This window comes from Parasteatoda tepidariorum, chromosome 7, assembly GCF_043381705.1.
Source record: "Parasteatoda tepidariorum isolate YZ-2023 chromosome 7, CAS_Ptep_4.0, whole genome shotgun sequence".
Lineage (NCBI taxonomy): Eukaryota > Metazoa > Arthropoda > Arachnida > Araneae > Theridiidae > Parasteatoda > Parasteatoda tepidariorum.
In genome coordinates, this window is record NC_092210.1 from 85,955,488 (window position 1) to 85,974,660 (window position 19,173).

Sequence of the window (19,173 nt, forward strand, 5' to 3'; positions counted from 1 at the left end):
TTTCCCCTTCGAAGAATTCTTAATACACGCGGAAATATAAGAGGCTTAATACACATATTAATATTTCGGCATAAAAGTCAAAGTTTAATAATCGAATTTATTGAGAATATTTTAATAAATTTTGCTTTAGTTTGTAAAAACGGTGTTTTATTTCAGGAAACCGAGGTAAGACTGGATATTTAAACTTCCTTACTGTATTCATAATGAATCTATTTTATTCATTTTAATAGAATGTAAATAGAATATATATACATAATATTTAGAAAAACAAATTCATGTGGAATATACTTTTTTCATCAGAAATAATTAACTAAAATCGGCAAATTAAAAGAAAATACATCTACCATTTGCAGGTGTTTTAAAATGGAAACATATTGGTTTAATACATGATTAAATAGGGAACACAAATTGCAAAATTCAAAGATAAAAACGTATAAAAACGAGATATATTTCCATTTCCCCCCGAAAAAATGCCACTTTCTAGGCCAACTATTAAATTAAAATATTTTTTACAGTATAAAAATATTTTACTTTTATAGTTGGCCTAGAAATTAGAATTTGAAGATATTTGATTTTCAGGAGAGCCGTCAAAGGTTTAAAACCCTTAATGTTAATTTTATTTTTTGTGTGTTTCGCTAAATCTCGAGAACTTCTTAAGCGAATTGAGAAAATTTTGCACTCAATTATAAAATTCCTTTATCCATAGATAATTCCATGCAAAAAATAATATTTAGTAAATATTTACCATTCTTTATTATTTTATTTAAGAATTAATCACACGAATCACAAGAATTTCAAATTGTAGCGTATACAATTTTTGACATCGCTTTAAAGAATATAATTTTACTCGGCAAACAATAAAATTTGAGTGAAATCGGTCGAATAGTTGTTGAGAAATCTAATTTCAAAAAAGTCGTATTTTAAAAATTTGATTTCTCAGGAACTATTTGACCAATTTCGCTTAAATTTCACATTTTGCCATGCATAATTGCATTCGTTAAAATGATGTTAAAAACTGTATACCTTACAATTTGAAATTTTCCACTATTTATAAATAAAATAATTGAAAAATATTAAATATTTTTTAAAGCTATTTTTTGCTTCGAATTATCTTTGGATAAATGAATTTTATAATTGCGTGTCAAAAAATTTCAATTCGCTCTTATAAGTCTCTAGATATAGTGAAATACCCCAAAAGTAAAATTAATATTAAGGGGTCCAAACTTTGGAGAGCTCTCTCAACTAACCTCTTGGGAAAATATTTCCCAGATTGTGGCAACTCCCTATATTCTGGGGGGCGGTGGCAGAAAGCCGAATTCGTTGAAAAAAAAGACATATTTATTCAGAGAAAGTACGTTTTTTGGTCTGATTTATTAACTTAAAATATCGTCTGCACTAATTAATTAGCCCATTTGAGGTCACCCCTTTGGACCATTAAGATTGAGTCTTAGAGCGTAAGCATTCGATTAAACGTTTTTAAGGGTGGTTTTTTTGTGCATTGTATGTAAAGTTAGGCTGTATTCGGTTAGAAAGGGAAAAATGGTGTATGTATTTCTTTCATGAGTTTTATTAAAATATTTAGTGAAACTGAATTTTTTTTAAATTTTTCACAACATTTTAGTTTAAAATAATATTTTTTTGTTTTGTTTTGAATAATATTTTGTTGTGCGAAATTCGTTAACTTCTTCATGCATAACCATTTTCTGAAAGTGAGAAAAAAGAACAACGATTTTTATAATTGAGCATTAATATTGAAAGCATTGATATTGAAAGCACGAGCATTTAATATTGAAAATTATTTTTTCGGTGTTCATCTAAATTAATGTTTAAAAGAAACTCCATTATTTTTTTTAAAAAAAAGTTGCAAAAGAAATTCGGAAGGATTTTTTGTTTCTGTTTTCAAAATTTGAACCACTGCACAAATTAACAGTGTAACATACAATTTAGTTTTCGTCCGTAAAAATGATTAGAATTAAAATGCAAATAGCTGACATTAGAATGGAAAAACTTACCTTATTTCAAAACTTACTCATTATAAACTTACTCTATATAATGTATTTTTCTTATTAAAATATAAAGTGTAAGAATTAATGTGTGAAATTAACCTAATTTAAAAAGCCAAATTTTAGCGAAAAACACTAAAAAGAAGAATCAGATACAAAATTGGTACTTATCTAAATCTATTCAACATACAAAATGCGGTGAAAAAAACTAATTAAAATCAAACTAATTCGAAATCTAATTATTTTCTTCAATATTTAAATTTACAAAACACACAATCCTTTTAGAATAGAGCTGTGTTTATATTGTATCTCAAATTCTATTTAATAAACCCGAAACATTATTTCGAAGTTTCATTTTGTCAAAGCACTCTAATACATCAATGTCAAAGTTTAATTGTTTTCTAAACTGCTGAAAATGACACTGTTCATGAATCACTGTCCCGTATCAAAATATGATAATTATAGACCACACTTCTGCATATCCTTTAATTTAAATAACCATTATATTCCAAAGCGTCTAAATTAAGGATTTTTGAATCGATAATGTAGTGCCTAAATAATAGGCTCATTGTTGTACAGCACTGTTGCTCATTTCAATGTCCTCTTTGTCAAAATCAAGCAATTTCGAACTGAAAATTCAATTTTACCCGATAATGCTCTAATGTAATTTTAAAATACCTAACCCTAATTATCATCCCTAAGGACTCAAATAAGTCCCTTGACATCATTATGAGATTCTTTAATTAAGCTTCTGAACGGGTAGTTTTAGTGTTTTGAGATAGTTAACTGAATGCAAAGGAGTACATGACTGTCGTTATAAATGAATGTCTATGTAAAGTAATTTTGACGAAATTGGGGTGGGAATTATATGATACAATTCTAATTTGTGTAAAATTGGAAGCATCGATATTAGTTTAGGAAATTAAACCTAAAATAACAATTCCACATTAATTGTATTGTAAATATCAGCTAATTGACTTCGTTTAGTTTACATTTAATTTATTGAATGTTTTTACAATGTATGCTATTTTAATGTTAATCTTAAGAGCTAATATTTATTGTCTGATGACTAAGATTACTATACGTTATGTAAAATTAGTAAAAAATTAAAATGTATTAGACTTTTTTTTAATAACTTATGTAAAGAATAATATGAGATTTACTTTGAATCCGGGTAAATCTAATTTGTATGCAAAGCTAGAGATCGTGTGTAATTCTCCTGAACGAATAATTCACTTTATTTTACATTTTTATTTACAAGACCAGATGCAATTTGAAAATATATACAGTTTATATTTTTCCCGTATAAATAGCTCAAAACGTAAGAAGTGTCGGAAAAGTTATTTATTACGAACATTAGTTTAAGAAATTGATAACAATACATACGCACTAGAAAAAATAATTTAAGATCTAATTTTATATTTGTAATGAAGTAGCTATGATGTACGGTGTAAATAAATTGCTCAACGAGAAAACATTTTTACTCAGTTTAAACTTGTTTTAAAGTGAAAATAAAACAATTAAGCGCTTATTGTATTAATATCTTATAATCCAAACAAACATGCAAGTCCGGGTTTAATAGGATGACATAACACATTATGTTTAATTTAAAAATAAGGAACGCAATGTTTCATTATATAATAATAATAATGATAATATTAATAATGATAATATTAATAATGATAATAAGAATAATGATAATAATAATGATAATAATAATAATGATAATAATAATAATGATAAAAATAATATATATTGGGAGGAGTTTCATTATTTTAATTATATTCTTGAAAACATTATGTATCAATACAGTCTATTTTTAATGAACCCCAAAATGTATAGATATAGTACAATATAACTTAAAAGGAACATAAATGCTAGAAACTGTATTGAAATATTCTTTTAAAAATATTCTTTTAAATATATTGTGCTTTTGGGTTTTCAGTTGCTATAATTTATTCTATTTGTTTTGACGCGGTAAACCATATTTTTATCGTAAAATTCCTTTAAAAGACACAAAAAGGATTTTAAAAAAGAAAAAAGGGAGAAGAAACAACATAAGTAAAGAAATTATACAACAGATTCTTTTATACATTTCAATTTAAGAATTTATCTCATCTCAGACAGAAAAGTGCACTCTACCAGTCTTATATTCTCAAAAGAAGGATACTTTATTTTTACAGGCGACATTCATCCAGACATCCACCCCCCTTCTCAAAAGAAAGAAAAAAGTATCGGATACAAAACAGACAAATATCCCATTTCCTTCTAACCCAATCTCGAACCGGTATATTTCTATGTTACAGGAAAACTATGCGGTCGTCTCCTTTTTACTATGATCAATAGCACTTTGCGCTGGAACTATAAATGATCGTATTAAAAGTTTCGAGGGAATCTTTCGGCGGGCGACTTGTATTTTATTGTCGGTAATGTTTTCCCGAAATAAGGCTTAGAGATATGATTATAGATATAGATATTTGAGGTAGCTAGAAAAATGGTGAGTTGAGTAAGTTGAATGAAAAAAATAAATAAAAGAACATGTCTTTTCCTTAATAGAACATAGAAAGGCAGGGGGAATCTTGGTGATTCAAGGAAAGGAAAAGACTTTTAAAATAATGGATGGTAATAAAATGTCAAATAGAGAGGGAACTAATAATAAGGGTATTAAAGCTAAAGAAGGAAATTACTTCAGAGATGACATATTTAACAGCGAGTAACCTTTACAATGTTTTCATTATTTACTCTAAATGCTAGCAATTTTAAGTAGATTCCAAAAGTCTATTTACACTTTTTTTCGATGGTAGTACATTTTTTTCACTTTTAAATTGTTACTTTGATGTCCATTTAAACTGGATTTCAATTTAAAACTAAACGAATTATGTTTATTTTCATTTTTTGTTTCACTGGGTTCCGCTCACTCCTCGAATGCATTTACCAACCGTCTACACTTTCTCTTGAACCATATAGGTGTTTTATATTAAAATTAAAGATAATTAAATTTTAAGGTCCCAGTATTTTTTTAAGAATTTATTCAGATTTGGATTCACAGATTTAAATTTGTTTCAAGTGGAAAAGTTCCGATTCCATTTTGATAAAATTTATATATTTTGCACATTTTTCATTGCAACTTCATACATGCGATTTTTTTAGTATTTATGTTTAGTGACCGAGGAAAAATCTTTCATGTTTTTACCAAAGATTAAAGGTGCAAAAAGTTAATTCATAATAACTTACGACAGTTTTAAATTTATTGATTTAATTATATATGTTAACTGGGCACATTTTCACAAATGCTGAGAATGAAGCAAGCAAAATAATTTGCTGTTTAATATTTGCAAAATGATTAATAAGTTTCGGTATCAGTTGTAATATGTTTATGTTTATTTTTTTTATTTCTTTGAGTGCTTCTCACACTATTATATTAATATATTTTGCTTTGGCTTTATTAATACAATATCAGATAGCACTCTGTTTGTGGATATAATCGTGTGGGCTGATGAAAAGATTATATCCTTTTTTCCCGATATTTTAAATAAAATTTCGTTTCATTTTTTTTTTTAAACTGTTGCTTGTTATTTTTTTACTTATTATTTCCCCCCTTTTTTCATATGTCTATAATTTTTCTTTGTTTTATCTGCATTTTGAACATGTGCATCTGGTTATATATATATATATCGTTTCAATTCTAAGGTTTTAACCCACAATAATAAAATAAAGAGTTTGTCTATTTCTACGAGTGCGGGAGCTTTTTCTACAATTGTCCTGATATTCAGACGGTGAATGAAAAAGACACTTTTAGCACTATATCCTAAATGTCGTTAAAAAAAAATTTAATTAGATCAATTGGCAGAGACGTTTGGAAATGTTTTTTTTTACAGATCGTTCCATTGATATAAATTTAAATGCAGACAAATCTGTTTTTTTAATCAGTGATTTTTACTTTTTTACAGATCCTACAAATAAAAAATGAGCTTATTGTAAGTTATTTCAGATCAATGTGAACGTGTAAGCATTGGCTGCCTATATCAAAAAATTTGTATTTTCAAAGTTGTCGTAAACCACGTGTTTATTTAATTTAAAGCAATGCATTAAAAATACGTTTATATAAAATTATATATTTAAAACGAACGGTATATTATGTATAAAAAAATATGTGTGTCCCTAAAAGCTGCGCAAATGGAGAAAATGTACTTCCTAGCTGAATACTCGTTCATCGTATGGGGCGAAAAAAAAGTAAGTGATCAATATTATCAGCACTACGAAATCTTGAAAAACTGGAAGACATCGACATAATTAATTGAACTCAAACGACTCCACTTTTGTAATTTTATTGTTTTTTGCCTTTCCCGTTGACTTTATATTATCAGAGCAACCGAAGCATTTTTACTCAGTGCATTCCTTCAAAATAAGGATTAATTATATTCAGTACCATTTGGTTTAATGCTATTATTGCTTGAGGCCATTTTCTCATGGCCATAAATTACCATAATCAACAATTTTCTACTGGATACTTCTGTTTCGGTGAATCGCTAAAACTTATTTCCACAGGTGTATCTTAGTACTAATATTAGTGTATTTAGTACTTCATAAAAAATACCAGCCAACAAACAATAACCATTACTAAAATTAATTAAGCGTCGTTAACGTCAATAATAATAAGGCGATTTTTATGTTTTTTTTCCAGGATAAGAAACACCTTTTTACCCTTAATTTAGCTTTTTAGCACAAAACTTATTATACTGCTATCTGCTAATGATATCGAGAGCTACTGTAAATAATAAGGTAAATAAAAAAGTATCAATATAAGAAGCACATGGTTCGATTTGTCTTTGGAAACATGAATTCAATGATATCATTTCCATAAGTAACGAAGTGATTAATGCTGATTTTATTTGCGTTAACCTAACGTAGGAAACTAAGATAAAATAGTCCACCAGGAAAATGCGATGAAACTATTGATTGACTCTAGCCGAACGCTCACAAATAACTGATATAAAATATACTTCAAATTCCATGGAGAATTCCTTTTTTTGAACGTATGTAGGTGGGTAAGTACTTTGTTTATTTGGTACTAGAGATGCTCTATGGGCTATCGGCCACCATCTGGGAAACATCCCTGATAATGATCCGAAGACATGCTATTACACTTTTGATCCTCGGCAGAGGGAATGGCTCTTCCACTTTGGTAGCCCGACGGCTTACGCGCGAATTCGAGAACTTTATCGTAGAACAATACCACTCACCATCGGTCCCTACGCAGGCTGGTGGGTGACGCACTTACCCCGGCCGTACTTACCGCACCCAGTGATGTTTGACTTCGGCGTTAATTATTATGTCTCCCCTTCTTTTCTCTTCTTTTATTTTTGCCCCACATTCTGTAAACATCCAATTTTAAATTCTTGAATAAATTTGGCCAGCTGTGATGGAGATACCAATTGACAACTTTTACCAAGCATCTATACAATTTTTTACCCACAATTATTGGATCAACATCCCCAGTTATTGTATTCTCTCATCAATTATTGCATCTGAAGTGCGAGCCGGTTTGGAACTGCGTTGCGAAAAGCAGCATCCTCACCCTTGACTTTGGTGTTCTATTGGGAACCGTGTCTTTAGGATCAGTCCTCTGCGGGATTTCTTTCGGATGTAAAGCGTGAACTAATAATCGGTGGGAGTTTTAAAGTGAATGGTTTGGTTCGACGCGTTTTTAAGCGTATATACACCGAATTTGAATCGGATTGGTTCGGAATTGCGGATTCGTATAAAATACATACATGTATATAATCATTCTACTATACATTTTTTTTAAATTTTATTGTAAAAAAACATAAAAGAAAATTGGATACTATTATTGACTCCAATGACGTTTATGAAACTGCGGTAACAGGTTCCCATTACAATAAAATATAGTCTATGTACTAATAAACAAAGTCATTTTTAAAAAATTCAATTTCACAAAACTATTCAACCGATTTCGAACAAATTTTGTTTTTTGCCATTTAAAATTACATTCTTTAAAATAATGTAAAAAGTGTCTAGCCTACTATTCAAACATTTTTCGACTGTTATTATGAAAAATGATAAGAAAACGTAATAAATATTTTTTTTAAATTATCTTTTTGCCAGGAATTATCTTTTTTTTCATTTGCTTAAAATGTTCTTGAGATACAGTGAAATACGCTAAAGGTAAAATTAACTTCATGGTGTCCAAACTTTGGGCCGCACTCCAGACTAAACTACTAGAACCATATTTCACAGATTGCGGCTACTCCCTATATTTTGGGGGTCAGAAATCCGTATCTGTCGCAAAAAAGGTATGATAATTCCTAGAAATTGGTTTTTGAGTCTGATTTTGTATCTATAAACCTCGTCTGTTCTAATTATTTGGCATATTTGAGGTCACTTCCTGGAACCATATTTAATCCTAGAACGGGAAGATCCGATATTTAAACCAAAAGTTATTAAGGATGGAACGTTATTTTTTTATTTTGAGCAGTATACACCTAAGAAAAGGGATTTAGAAAGCAATATGCATTTTCAGTTCGCAGATTTATCGTTTCTCTTCGCTTGTATGAATTTTTATTTAAATAACACTTGAGAAAATTTACCTTTTTAGGAGAATAGAAAAAAATCAGACAGTATATTTTGTTGTCGTTTTGCTTTTAAATTTTTTCGCATTAGATTCTTTTTTTGTTGATCCTACAAATAAAATCTGATTTTTTAGTCACAAGCTTTATCAGTTTACCGAAAGAAGACCCTTAACTGTAGTTGTTTAAGAAGTTTTTTTTTGAGCAATCTATAATACGATTTTAAATATATCCATATTTTAAATCTTATATTAAATATGCAATTAAGGAATTTTAAAGAGAGCTAATAGGAATTGAGTTATATTTATTTCACCTGGAAGAAATTTTTCCGTCTTGATTTTAGTTTAACACAGATACGAAAAAATATTTTATTTATAATTCAGAAATTAGAATTGCACAGCTGCAGCATCACAAAAACTGAATTCCTATCTTTATTCGGAATTCTTTGAAATAAGTTTGTTTTACACCGACATCTCGAAGAGCTAAAGCATTCTTATAATGATTTGACAATTATAAGTCAATTAAAACAAATATTACAAACATCATTTTTGAAAAATTTAACATCATCAGTAATTATTTTAATTTCTAAAATTTAAAATCTTGTGAGTTTAGATTTAATTACAGTCTAATCATTATTTCCTTCGAATTTAGTTTTTTAACCTAAAGACATTTTGTTTTAAATTTTATATTTATAGGCTAATGAAACTAATAATGTTATTCAAACTTAAATGATATCATAAATTCTGTTTCGTACTCATAGATTAAAAGAGAAAGTATTTAATTTGAAATAAACATCATACATAATTTTAGTTATGTTATATTGAGAGCAAGATAATTGTATTTCCGAATTGAAAAATCGACAAAAATACCAGGTATGCATTATGTTATGCAGCTTTCTCAAATCAGATCTAAAAGTAAAACTATGTTTTTTACATGCTGAAACAGTTTATCAAAACAGATTCTTTATTTCTTTTTCAATTCTAATTTCTAATCTTCTTGAGGCTGTTTTCGAAATAAACAAAGCAATAATGCGGAAAAACTGTGTGTGTATGTGTTAGTAACATATTGCTTTCAACTAAATAAAAACTCTGGTTCTCAGATTCCGTTTTTTTTCCATTTCAAAGGATTCGATAACTGCTTCAATATCTTCAGCTGTTACATCCAATTCGTTCGATACTCAGAGCTTACTTTCTTCTAAAAATATAGAACTGTACTTTTTTCAACTTAAATAGAAAAAAATCTAAAAGATATCATTAAATCAAACCATCAGTTACCTTTTTCAAACTGAAAAACGAAATAGAAAAATAAGCAGGAAAGTAGATTTCAGAAAGCAAAATGGAGGGAATTAAAAAAATAACTTTGAAGTTAAATTAAGACATCCAAATGAAAGAAACATACCGTGAACTGTATTTAAAAACTGGATTGAGTTTTTTTTTTTTTTCTTATTTCTTTATAGCTTGATATGTCCTTAAAATAGTTTTAAAATAATCTCACAATTTCAACATCGTAAGACATGAAGAATGTTAATAACTAGTTTGATTAAATAAAGTTACTACTTTTGAGCAATGTATGCACTAAGTTTAAGTTAATAAATCTAGTTAGTATTACGAAGAACTGTCGGTACTTGAAAATTGTCAGTTTATTGGATAAATGAGAAAGAATTTGCTGATTAGTCACATTAACAAGTAATTATTATTACTAACCATAATTTTTTTTCGTTTTTTATTAATGTTTGTTTTTCATTAAAGCTTGTTTTTTATTAACAATAGTCAAATAATGCGTTAAATTCCCCCAAACTGCTCATTTTAGCAAAATGACTTGTCTTGAAGACCTCTTCCTGTACTGAGAGACCTGCTTGTAACCTCTGACCCAAGAGACATTTATGCACTTATCGCTCATACCTATAAATCGTTCCTCCTTCTATGTAAGAAACATCGGGGAAATGTATACTGGACATCGAGCCTAACTCTTGAAAATATTCGATACATAGAATAACGGAATTGTAGGGAATACCGGGAAATAGAAGAAAACAAAATAAACTTTTTTTTTCTTTGACAAAAAAGAGAAAACTAGCTTTACTGTTAATTCTGTAATCAAATGCTCATTGCATTTTCCTGCAAAGCGTAAATTCAAAGAAATCTAATGAAACTAGATTAAATTAGTTGAGGCAATGACATGTTAGCAAAACTTTACTTTGATGGTAAATAATTAACAGTCAGTAAATCACATTAACTGTCCTATTTAGTAATTATTTGTAACAACTGATTAAAGATGTTAACAGAAGCGTATGGAGAAGGTTTAATATAATCTGTGATCATGATGTTTGATAAATAAAAGCATATGCATTTCACCTGAATAAATCACAACCTTGTATCAAACGGTTGCTCAAAAGAATGATTCGTCAAAGCTTTATAAATCCCATTCAAATCTATTTTTCCGGAACGCATCCTTTTGATGTGCGTGCTTCCGCAATCAGTCACGAAACATGGAGAGCAATTTGTTGAACAAGTTTTTACTGCGTGGAACCACCTAAAGCTTTTAAGCAAAAGAGTGCAAAATTAAACACGGCATACTTCGCTTAAATGAAATGGGGTAATGTTGGAAAGTTTGCTTGAATCGTTAGAACTCCTTAGGATTTTAGGTTGCTTTTCGTTAACATTTTCATCGCGCTTTTCCTATTTGTACACTGCGTTTCGATAGAGACATAGTTTTATTCTGCACGTTCACCTACTTTGAATTTTAGCTTACATCAATGATAAATGGGTAAATCCAGATAGCAAATCAATGAAGTGGTTTTCCTAGCAATTAAATAGAAATAAATCTTCAAACTGTTTTACGTCTTAAATTATTATAAAACGCTTTTTTAACATGCCGACAACCTGTACACACGTATGTATATAACTGCACATTTTTCTAGGTCCAACATGCTTTCATTGTGCAGTTTGAGTGACTTTAGTAATCTAATCAAGTTTGGGTTGTTAATTTTTAATATATCATTTTCGTTAACTCCAATAAAATTCAATTATATGTGATTCCTTTGATTATGAATTTATGGCTAAATCAGAACTTTGCTAATATACTTAATATGGAAAATTAAGCTTTTAAAAGCATTGATTTCATGTAGCTGCTTTAATTGCCTCTTATTAGTTTTATTTTTATCTATCGTATTAAATATATAATTTCACCCTATTATACACACTGAAATTTACATTTTCCTCTGCAAGTTTTTAAAATATTCAATATCATGAAAATGTGCTGTAATTAAATTCATATTAACTAAATCATGTATTAAAATGTATAAAAAAATTTTCACAAAAACAAAAATTCATTATTTTTGTTAGGAAAATAAGATTCGTTTTGTGAGACAGGTTTTGTTTAAGTTCACAAGGTTTATTTATTTAAGTTTCATGCATAATTTCATTGGTTTTCATATATTTTCTTAATTTTAATATTATTAATTCAACATACCAAAGAAATAATATAAAATAATGGAATACAATGGTCTACAGATATTTGTTGAAGAAATATATAAAAATATGTCACTCTTCTATGTGAAACAACATCATCGTCGCTTGATATAATTGAATCAATGTCTTAATGCGGATTCTCTTCGCGCCTAGGGACATCGTGACCCGAAAGAAAATGCTATGTCACATAAAATAAAGTTGTCTCTTCATCTATGCTTGGCTTGCGTTATTATGGGAGCAGAAATTGCGAAACCAATCAATATACATACAACAATGTTGAATATTTTTTGTCGCTCTTCATGTCAAAATTATTTATTTGAAATTTAATGTATCGAGTTTTCAAATTACAATATTCAGTTAACATTTTTTAATTAAAATCTGTGGTGTTTACGCTGAATTATAACTGAACAGTGTTAGTGTACATTATTTTATTACCATCTGGATGATTTTTAGTTCCACGCAATACAGCAATTGAAACAATTAATTGAATTGAATTGATTCGACTGTGATAAATTACCTGTTGAATAACTTCATTGAAACTAAAAAAAAAACTACATTTCTAATGCTTTTCTTTTATTGCTGTGAATTCTGTTGAGCGCACAAAAGAATGTATTCATATAAATGTCACATTTTTTGAAGAATATTACTATAGCATCAGAAAAATTATATTCAGCGTTTCAGAGAAATTTCATTACATCGTAAGATTTCGTTTGGAAACAATGTTAAGCAAATAATAATAACATCGAAAGCACTCTCAGTTTTAACATAAAGAAGCATAAATTAACAACTGTAAGAATAATTTTCTAAGCATACTTTTTTTTTAAATTTTATTTTACTAAAATATTTAGAGCATGCACTACAATCACTATCTGTATGGATTAGCAGTTAGTAAGATGTTGTGAAAACTTTTAACAATTATCTTTTATGATTATTATTTTTTATTTAATATTTATTTATTTATTTAAGATTTTTTTTGTTGAAAGTAACAAAATCTACGCATCACACGTAAGAATTTTTTTTAATATTGTATCTATACTTTGTAAGTCCTGTATATATTTTATATGTACTCGCTTAATATTAACTAATTGTTTTTAAAATTCTATNCGATTTCCTAGAAATGTACTTTTAAATCGTTACTTTTTTTGTTTAGAACTTGTACTTTTACTTGTACCTTTTACTCGTTACTTTTTAAAATAAGAACTTTCTACTTTTTACTCGTTACATTTTTAAAAAATACTTATACTTTTACTCGTTACTTTTCGAAAGTAACATTGCCATATATGAGTGGGAGTGTACATTATTTTATTACCATTTGGTAGATTTTTAGCTCCAAACAGCAATTGAAACAATTATTTGAATTGAATTGATTCGACTGTGATAAATTCCCTGTTGAATAACTTTAATGAAACTCAAAGAAAACTGCATTTCTAATGTTTTTCTTTCATTGCTGTGATTTCTGTTGAGCGCACAAAGGAATGTATTCACATAAGTATCATAGTTTTTAAAGAATATTACTATATCAGCAAAAGAATTAAATTCAACGTTTCAGAGAAATGTCATTACATCTTAAGATTTCATTTCGAAACATTGTTAAGAAAATAATAATAATAACATCGAAAGCACTCACAGTTTTAACATAAAGAAGCATAAATTGACAACTGTAAGAATAATTTCCTAAGCATACTTTTTCTCTATTTTTTTCACTGAAATATTCAGTGCATGCACTGAAGTAATGTATAAAATCACTATCTGTATGCATTAGCAGTTAGTAAGGTGTTGTATAAACTTTTAAAACGGATCTTTTATTATTATTATTTTTTATTTATTATTTATTTATTTATTTATTGTTTTTTTGTTGGAAGTAACAAAATCTACGCATCACACGTAAGAATTTTTTTATATATTGTATCTATACTTTGTATGTCCTGTATATATTTTATATGTACTCGCTTAATATTAACTAATTGTTTTTAAAATTCTATTCTAGGTAAGTCAACTATTTTTATCAATTCGTAGAATAACTTGCTACTTCCAAGAAGGTAAATATTTATTACATACATTTTTAAGAGAGGATTAATTTTGGACATCATAATCTTCCGAAATAAGTTTCTTTCACTAATTGTCTATGCTTAAAATGTTATTAGTGTTTCTGTTTGTCAACTTGTCTCAATTATAGTTCTTTGAGTATTCATCAAATATTGATAAAAATAACCAGAAAAATTAAAACATTTGAACCATGATTGAACTTGGGTAAGGAGAAACGTCATTTTTTATTACGTTTTCTTGCATACACTTTGTAAAAAAGTCCAGATCAAACTACGTTAAAAAGTACTGCACTCCAAGTGCAGTAACCATACAATTAATTTTACTGTGAAATTTTATATCTTTACTGCAATATCTAATTAGATCTAGTGATTCAGTGATTTTACCGTAAATATATAAAAATTACGGTATATCAGAATTTTTGTTTCGTGAAAATTCAAGTTAAAAATAGATTTTGTGAGAAAAAAAAAACCTTCACCCGGACAGCCGTTGCTTTTACCACAGTTTGATCTGGAATTGATTATTGTGCCGTGTTTATTGTACTGAAACATAATTGGCTAAATAATATTGTACTGATTAATAATTGGCGCAGAAATATTGTTTTTCTAACTATTGAAGCCAACAAGCGAAGATTTGTTGTAAAGTTAGAATAAACATAACTGATTCAATGAAAAATGTAAAGGATTTGATAAAAATGCAAAAATACGAATGAATGCGTAACAATATTTTTTTCACATTTCCGTCTCCATCGTTAAATTTTAAATCAGGAGAACTTTATCGGAAATCGATTTCTTTTATAGAATTGCATTGAAATAAATGTTCCAACATTGTTTTTGCACTCGTTTTCTCTTAAATGGAAAGTATTTTTCTTTTTTTGCAGAATTCATTGCTATGCTGTTGCCATTTTGTATTCGAAACTACATTTTTTTTTCAAAAATGTATTCTAAAGCATAAAAGACTAGTTCTCTTAAAACTAGTTTTTATTCATTTCAAAAGAGAGAAGAAAAAAAAACTATAAATGGAATGAACACCCTATTGATTTTTACATATTTTTTACTTTTTATAGCTGATGTTTTCTTCTTCGTTTTATTTCTGTTTATTATTTATGGGTATCATTCCATTTGCAAAATGAGAATAGCTATGTTTTCGTTCCCCTTGAGAATGTATCCAATGGATGTTCTTTACATTCTGAAATATAAGCACCTCTTTTTCGCTTTCTATGCGTACATATTTTATGACACGTTCATGACAGAAAACGTATCCAAATAGAAGATTTATGTCCTGTTAAGTATTTACAGCACTGAATATATTTCATAAGTAGTGGCTGTTCATTTGTATTGTATCATAAACCGAAATGTGTTTGTCAGTTTGAATTAAACTTGTTTGAATAAATTTTAAGTAAAAGCAATTTCATTTCAAAAGAATAAAACTTTTTTCCAAAAAATAGTAAATTTATTCAGAAATACAGTAAATATATGAGAATTTTTGTATCATATTAGCATATTTATTATTTCCACAAGTACAAATAAAATAACTGCAATAGTAATTAATAAATATGTTGTTACATGTGGCTTTATTGGAAATATTAATCCATATACAATGTTCAGCTTTAAGTGGACATAAACAGGGAGTAAAAAGGAGCACAATTACATTAGCAAACAAAGAAAGCACATGACAAACACATATTAACACAAAAAGAACACAAAGATAAAATTGAAATAAGAAAAAAATATATAGTAATTAATAAATATAAAAATTTTTTTAAACATTCATGTTTAAAAGATAAGTATATATTTTATACAAGCATTGTCATAAAGAATTAGCAATTTCAAAAACAGATGTATAAAGCTATTTTTCTGCAAACAACCATTTTGAGAATTTTGTAGAATAGTATAAATAAAAAATAGAAAAAAAGTGTGTAATGAACAAAATATTTTTAGATTCCAATCAAAACTATTTTCGAAAAAAAAAATTTATACTTATAGTACATTTAATGTATATTGCGAACTCAAGAAATATATCCTGATATCATTACCACGTTGTATGGTAATGAAATGAAATGTAATATATATATTATTTAAAGCTTATATTTGGTTATTTTTCCGCTCGTCTGGTTATGGATTATCGTAAATTACGGTTTTCAAAATTATAGTTCTTGTTATCTCACAGTTAGTAAAAGATACATAACTGAAAAGTAAATTAAAATGTATAAATAGTTTTTTTATGGACTGCTCGGAGGTATCATCATAAATTCACCACAATTAACACATTTTCTCACATTGTTTATTATACCAAGTCATTACTAGAGAGCTTTGGAAAAACTTACCGAGTTTGGGTGTTCTCATAGAGCCAAAAACATAATAAACTATACCATAATTAGTTAGTTTTGATCTTACTATTTTTTCAGTGCACATAGGTTAAGATACTGAGCTGTAATTGCGAAGTACTGGGGTTCTACCCCTGGGGGGGGGTCTCAAAGGAGGCAATTTATTGTTTGCCTGAGGAGTAAATATGGCAGGTGAACACATTACGATTATCATGCTGTTATTGGTCTCAAAGATGTTAAGCCTTGTTCCTTTAATCAAATAATTATTCAAATAATTAACTTTATAATAAAATAATTATTCATGATAATTATCAAATAATTATTCTAATAATTAACTTTATTCAAATAATTTAGCCTTTTTGAACCAAAAATAGTTACGTTATAACAAAACGTATGATTCCTTCCTGTACTTTACAAAAATTAAAAAAAATATTTGTATATGATTTAAAAAAAAAAAATTTAAAGCCTGTCAATTTTGAATACTTCTGAACAATTTGATAAGTACTTATTTTCTTTGTGTAAACAAATTTTGATTAAATATTGTCACAACTGTAAGGATTTCGTAAATTTATATTTTTCTATTTAAATGCAATTTTTTCTACTTGAAACAACTCTTTTTTAATTTTTATTTTACTGGTATATCTTGGAATTCTCTATATTAGTTACTCTCTAGAGGCTTCTCTTTCTTTCCAGTAAGATAATTTTAATTTTTTTATTAATTTACATGCTAAAAATAGTTATCAGTTTGTTCCTACGAATAAATTCATGAGATAATTAATCTATCATACCGAACACGGGGCTTCCTGTGTATTGGAAATGAATAAAACAGTCCTTGAGACTCCAAAAATTTATTGGTAGAATCTTCCAGAATATATAGCAATTTTCTGCACTCAATTGCAGCACAAAAAACCAGCTACTACTCAAAAAATCACAGAATTTGAAACATCTGACAGTTCACAAGTGACTCACAAATCAGAATACTATTGCAGTAGCAAACAGACGAAAGTTCGCGACTACTGCAATGCACACTTCTATTTATATAAGCTTGGCGACAAAACCCCGGAACTTTCGACAAGATTCTAGACAAATCTCGTATAACTCCGTAAATATTAGTCCATCGCTTCGAAATTCGAGTTGAAAACCCTGGTATTTGGGCCAAAATGGTCGCTAAGTATCGTCATATCTCAAAAATTATTACCAAATCTGCAAAAACTGTCGCTAAAATGAGTTTTGATAAGAAATGCTATAAGTGTTATTTTCTCTTTAAGTTATCTTAGAATTCGGCTATTTTTTTGAAAATTTTCTAATTAAACTGTTAATTTAGGGTCCGACTGAAATACTTAGCCCAGCAACAAACGAATTATACAAATTTGATATTCGATTATACAAAAGGAGTAGTACAGATCCGTAACACTATAATTAATAACAGTCCCTGATATTTTTTTTACAAATTAAATTGTATTTTATTAAGTCCAGTTGTTAAAAATTAGTTTAGCCTGTTTAGATTGAAATTTATTCAAGTTTTATAAATCGTTATTTTATTTAACTGACAATGGTTTGTTTAAATTGAAGAATTTATAGGCAAAATATTTTTCTGTTCGATCAATTAGGGTATTAATATCAGAGTTTTCGTGAATAAAAATTTATTAATTTATTGCTTTTCAATTTAAGCCACGCATTTCATTGATGTAATTTTTTTTCTAATGCTTTACCTGAATAAAACATAAATATTTTTTCTTGTTAACAAAATTAAATAACAAAATCTTGTAGTGAAAGATTCTTCGTTTCTTTAATCATAAATATATATATATATATATATATGTTATGCAGTTATGCTGCACTAAGCCAAATATTTAATACAACGCCAAACAAAACATTTCTTTCAATTAAATATTGAAGAAATAAATGTTGTTCAGTTTGTAGTTTTATTTTTTCATTTCTTTAAACGAAACTAATTAATTTGTTTCGCAAGTTGAGGTACTGGTATATATATATATATATATATATATATATATATATATAACAGACATAATAGTTATTCCTAAATTATGAATTCGTTCAGAGTTCGAAGGCATTGTGAAGGATAAAGAAATAAGTTCGTGTGAATGTGTAAATAAATACGTTCGTATTTTAATTTTATCTGATAGATACTTGTTTTTAACTAATCTTGTGTGGGTCTTATTAGTTAACGCCAGTACAAACTAAACTAATAAGAGCAAAATTTTCATTCTACTTGACAATTTTACCATTTTTTTTCTATTTTAACTGAAAATTCTTTGAATTTATTAAAAAATCAATTCCTAAATAAATTATTAAGTTTCACAATTATTTAACAAAACTTCCGAACTAAAAGCTAACTAAATCGAATTATTAAATGAATTCAGAATAGTTATCATGAATTATCGCTTAGAATAATTTATTATAATGTTTTTGAGATCTACCATTACATGATTTAATACTATATAATTAAATCCAAGTATGTCTTTTGAGCGAAGTTTTCCAGAATAATTATCAGAAATGCGCCTAATTTAAAAACCCAGCTTTCTCAAAAGTAAAAAAAAAACTACAAATTTAAGTGATATATATATTCATTACTTCTTAAATTACCAAGTGCTACGAGAAGGATAATATTTAGTCTAAATTCCTCACCTTATAAATTTAAACTTTAAGTTTGTTCTATCAAGCGTTAATGCATGTAATTTAACGATACGAATTCGACATCATGTAATTACTTTGATATAAATAAT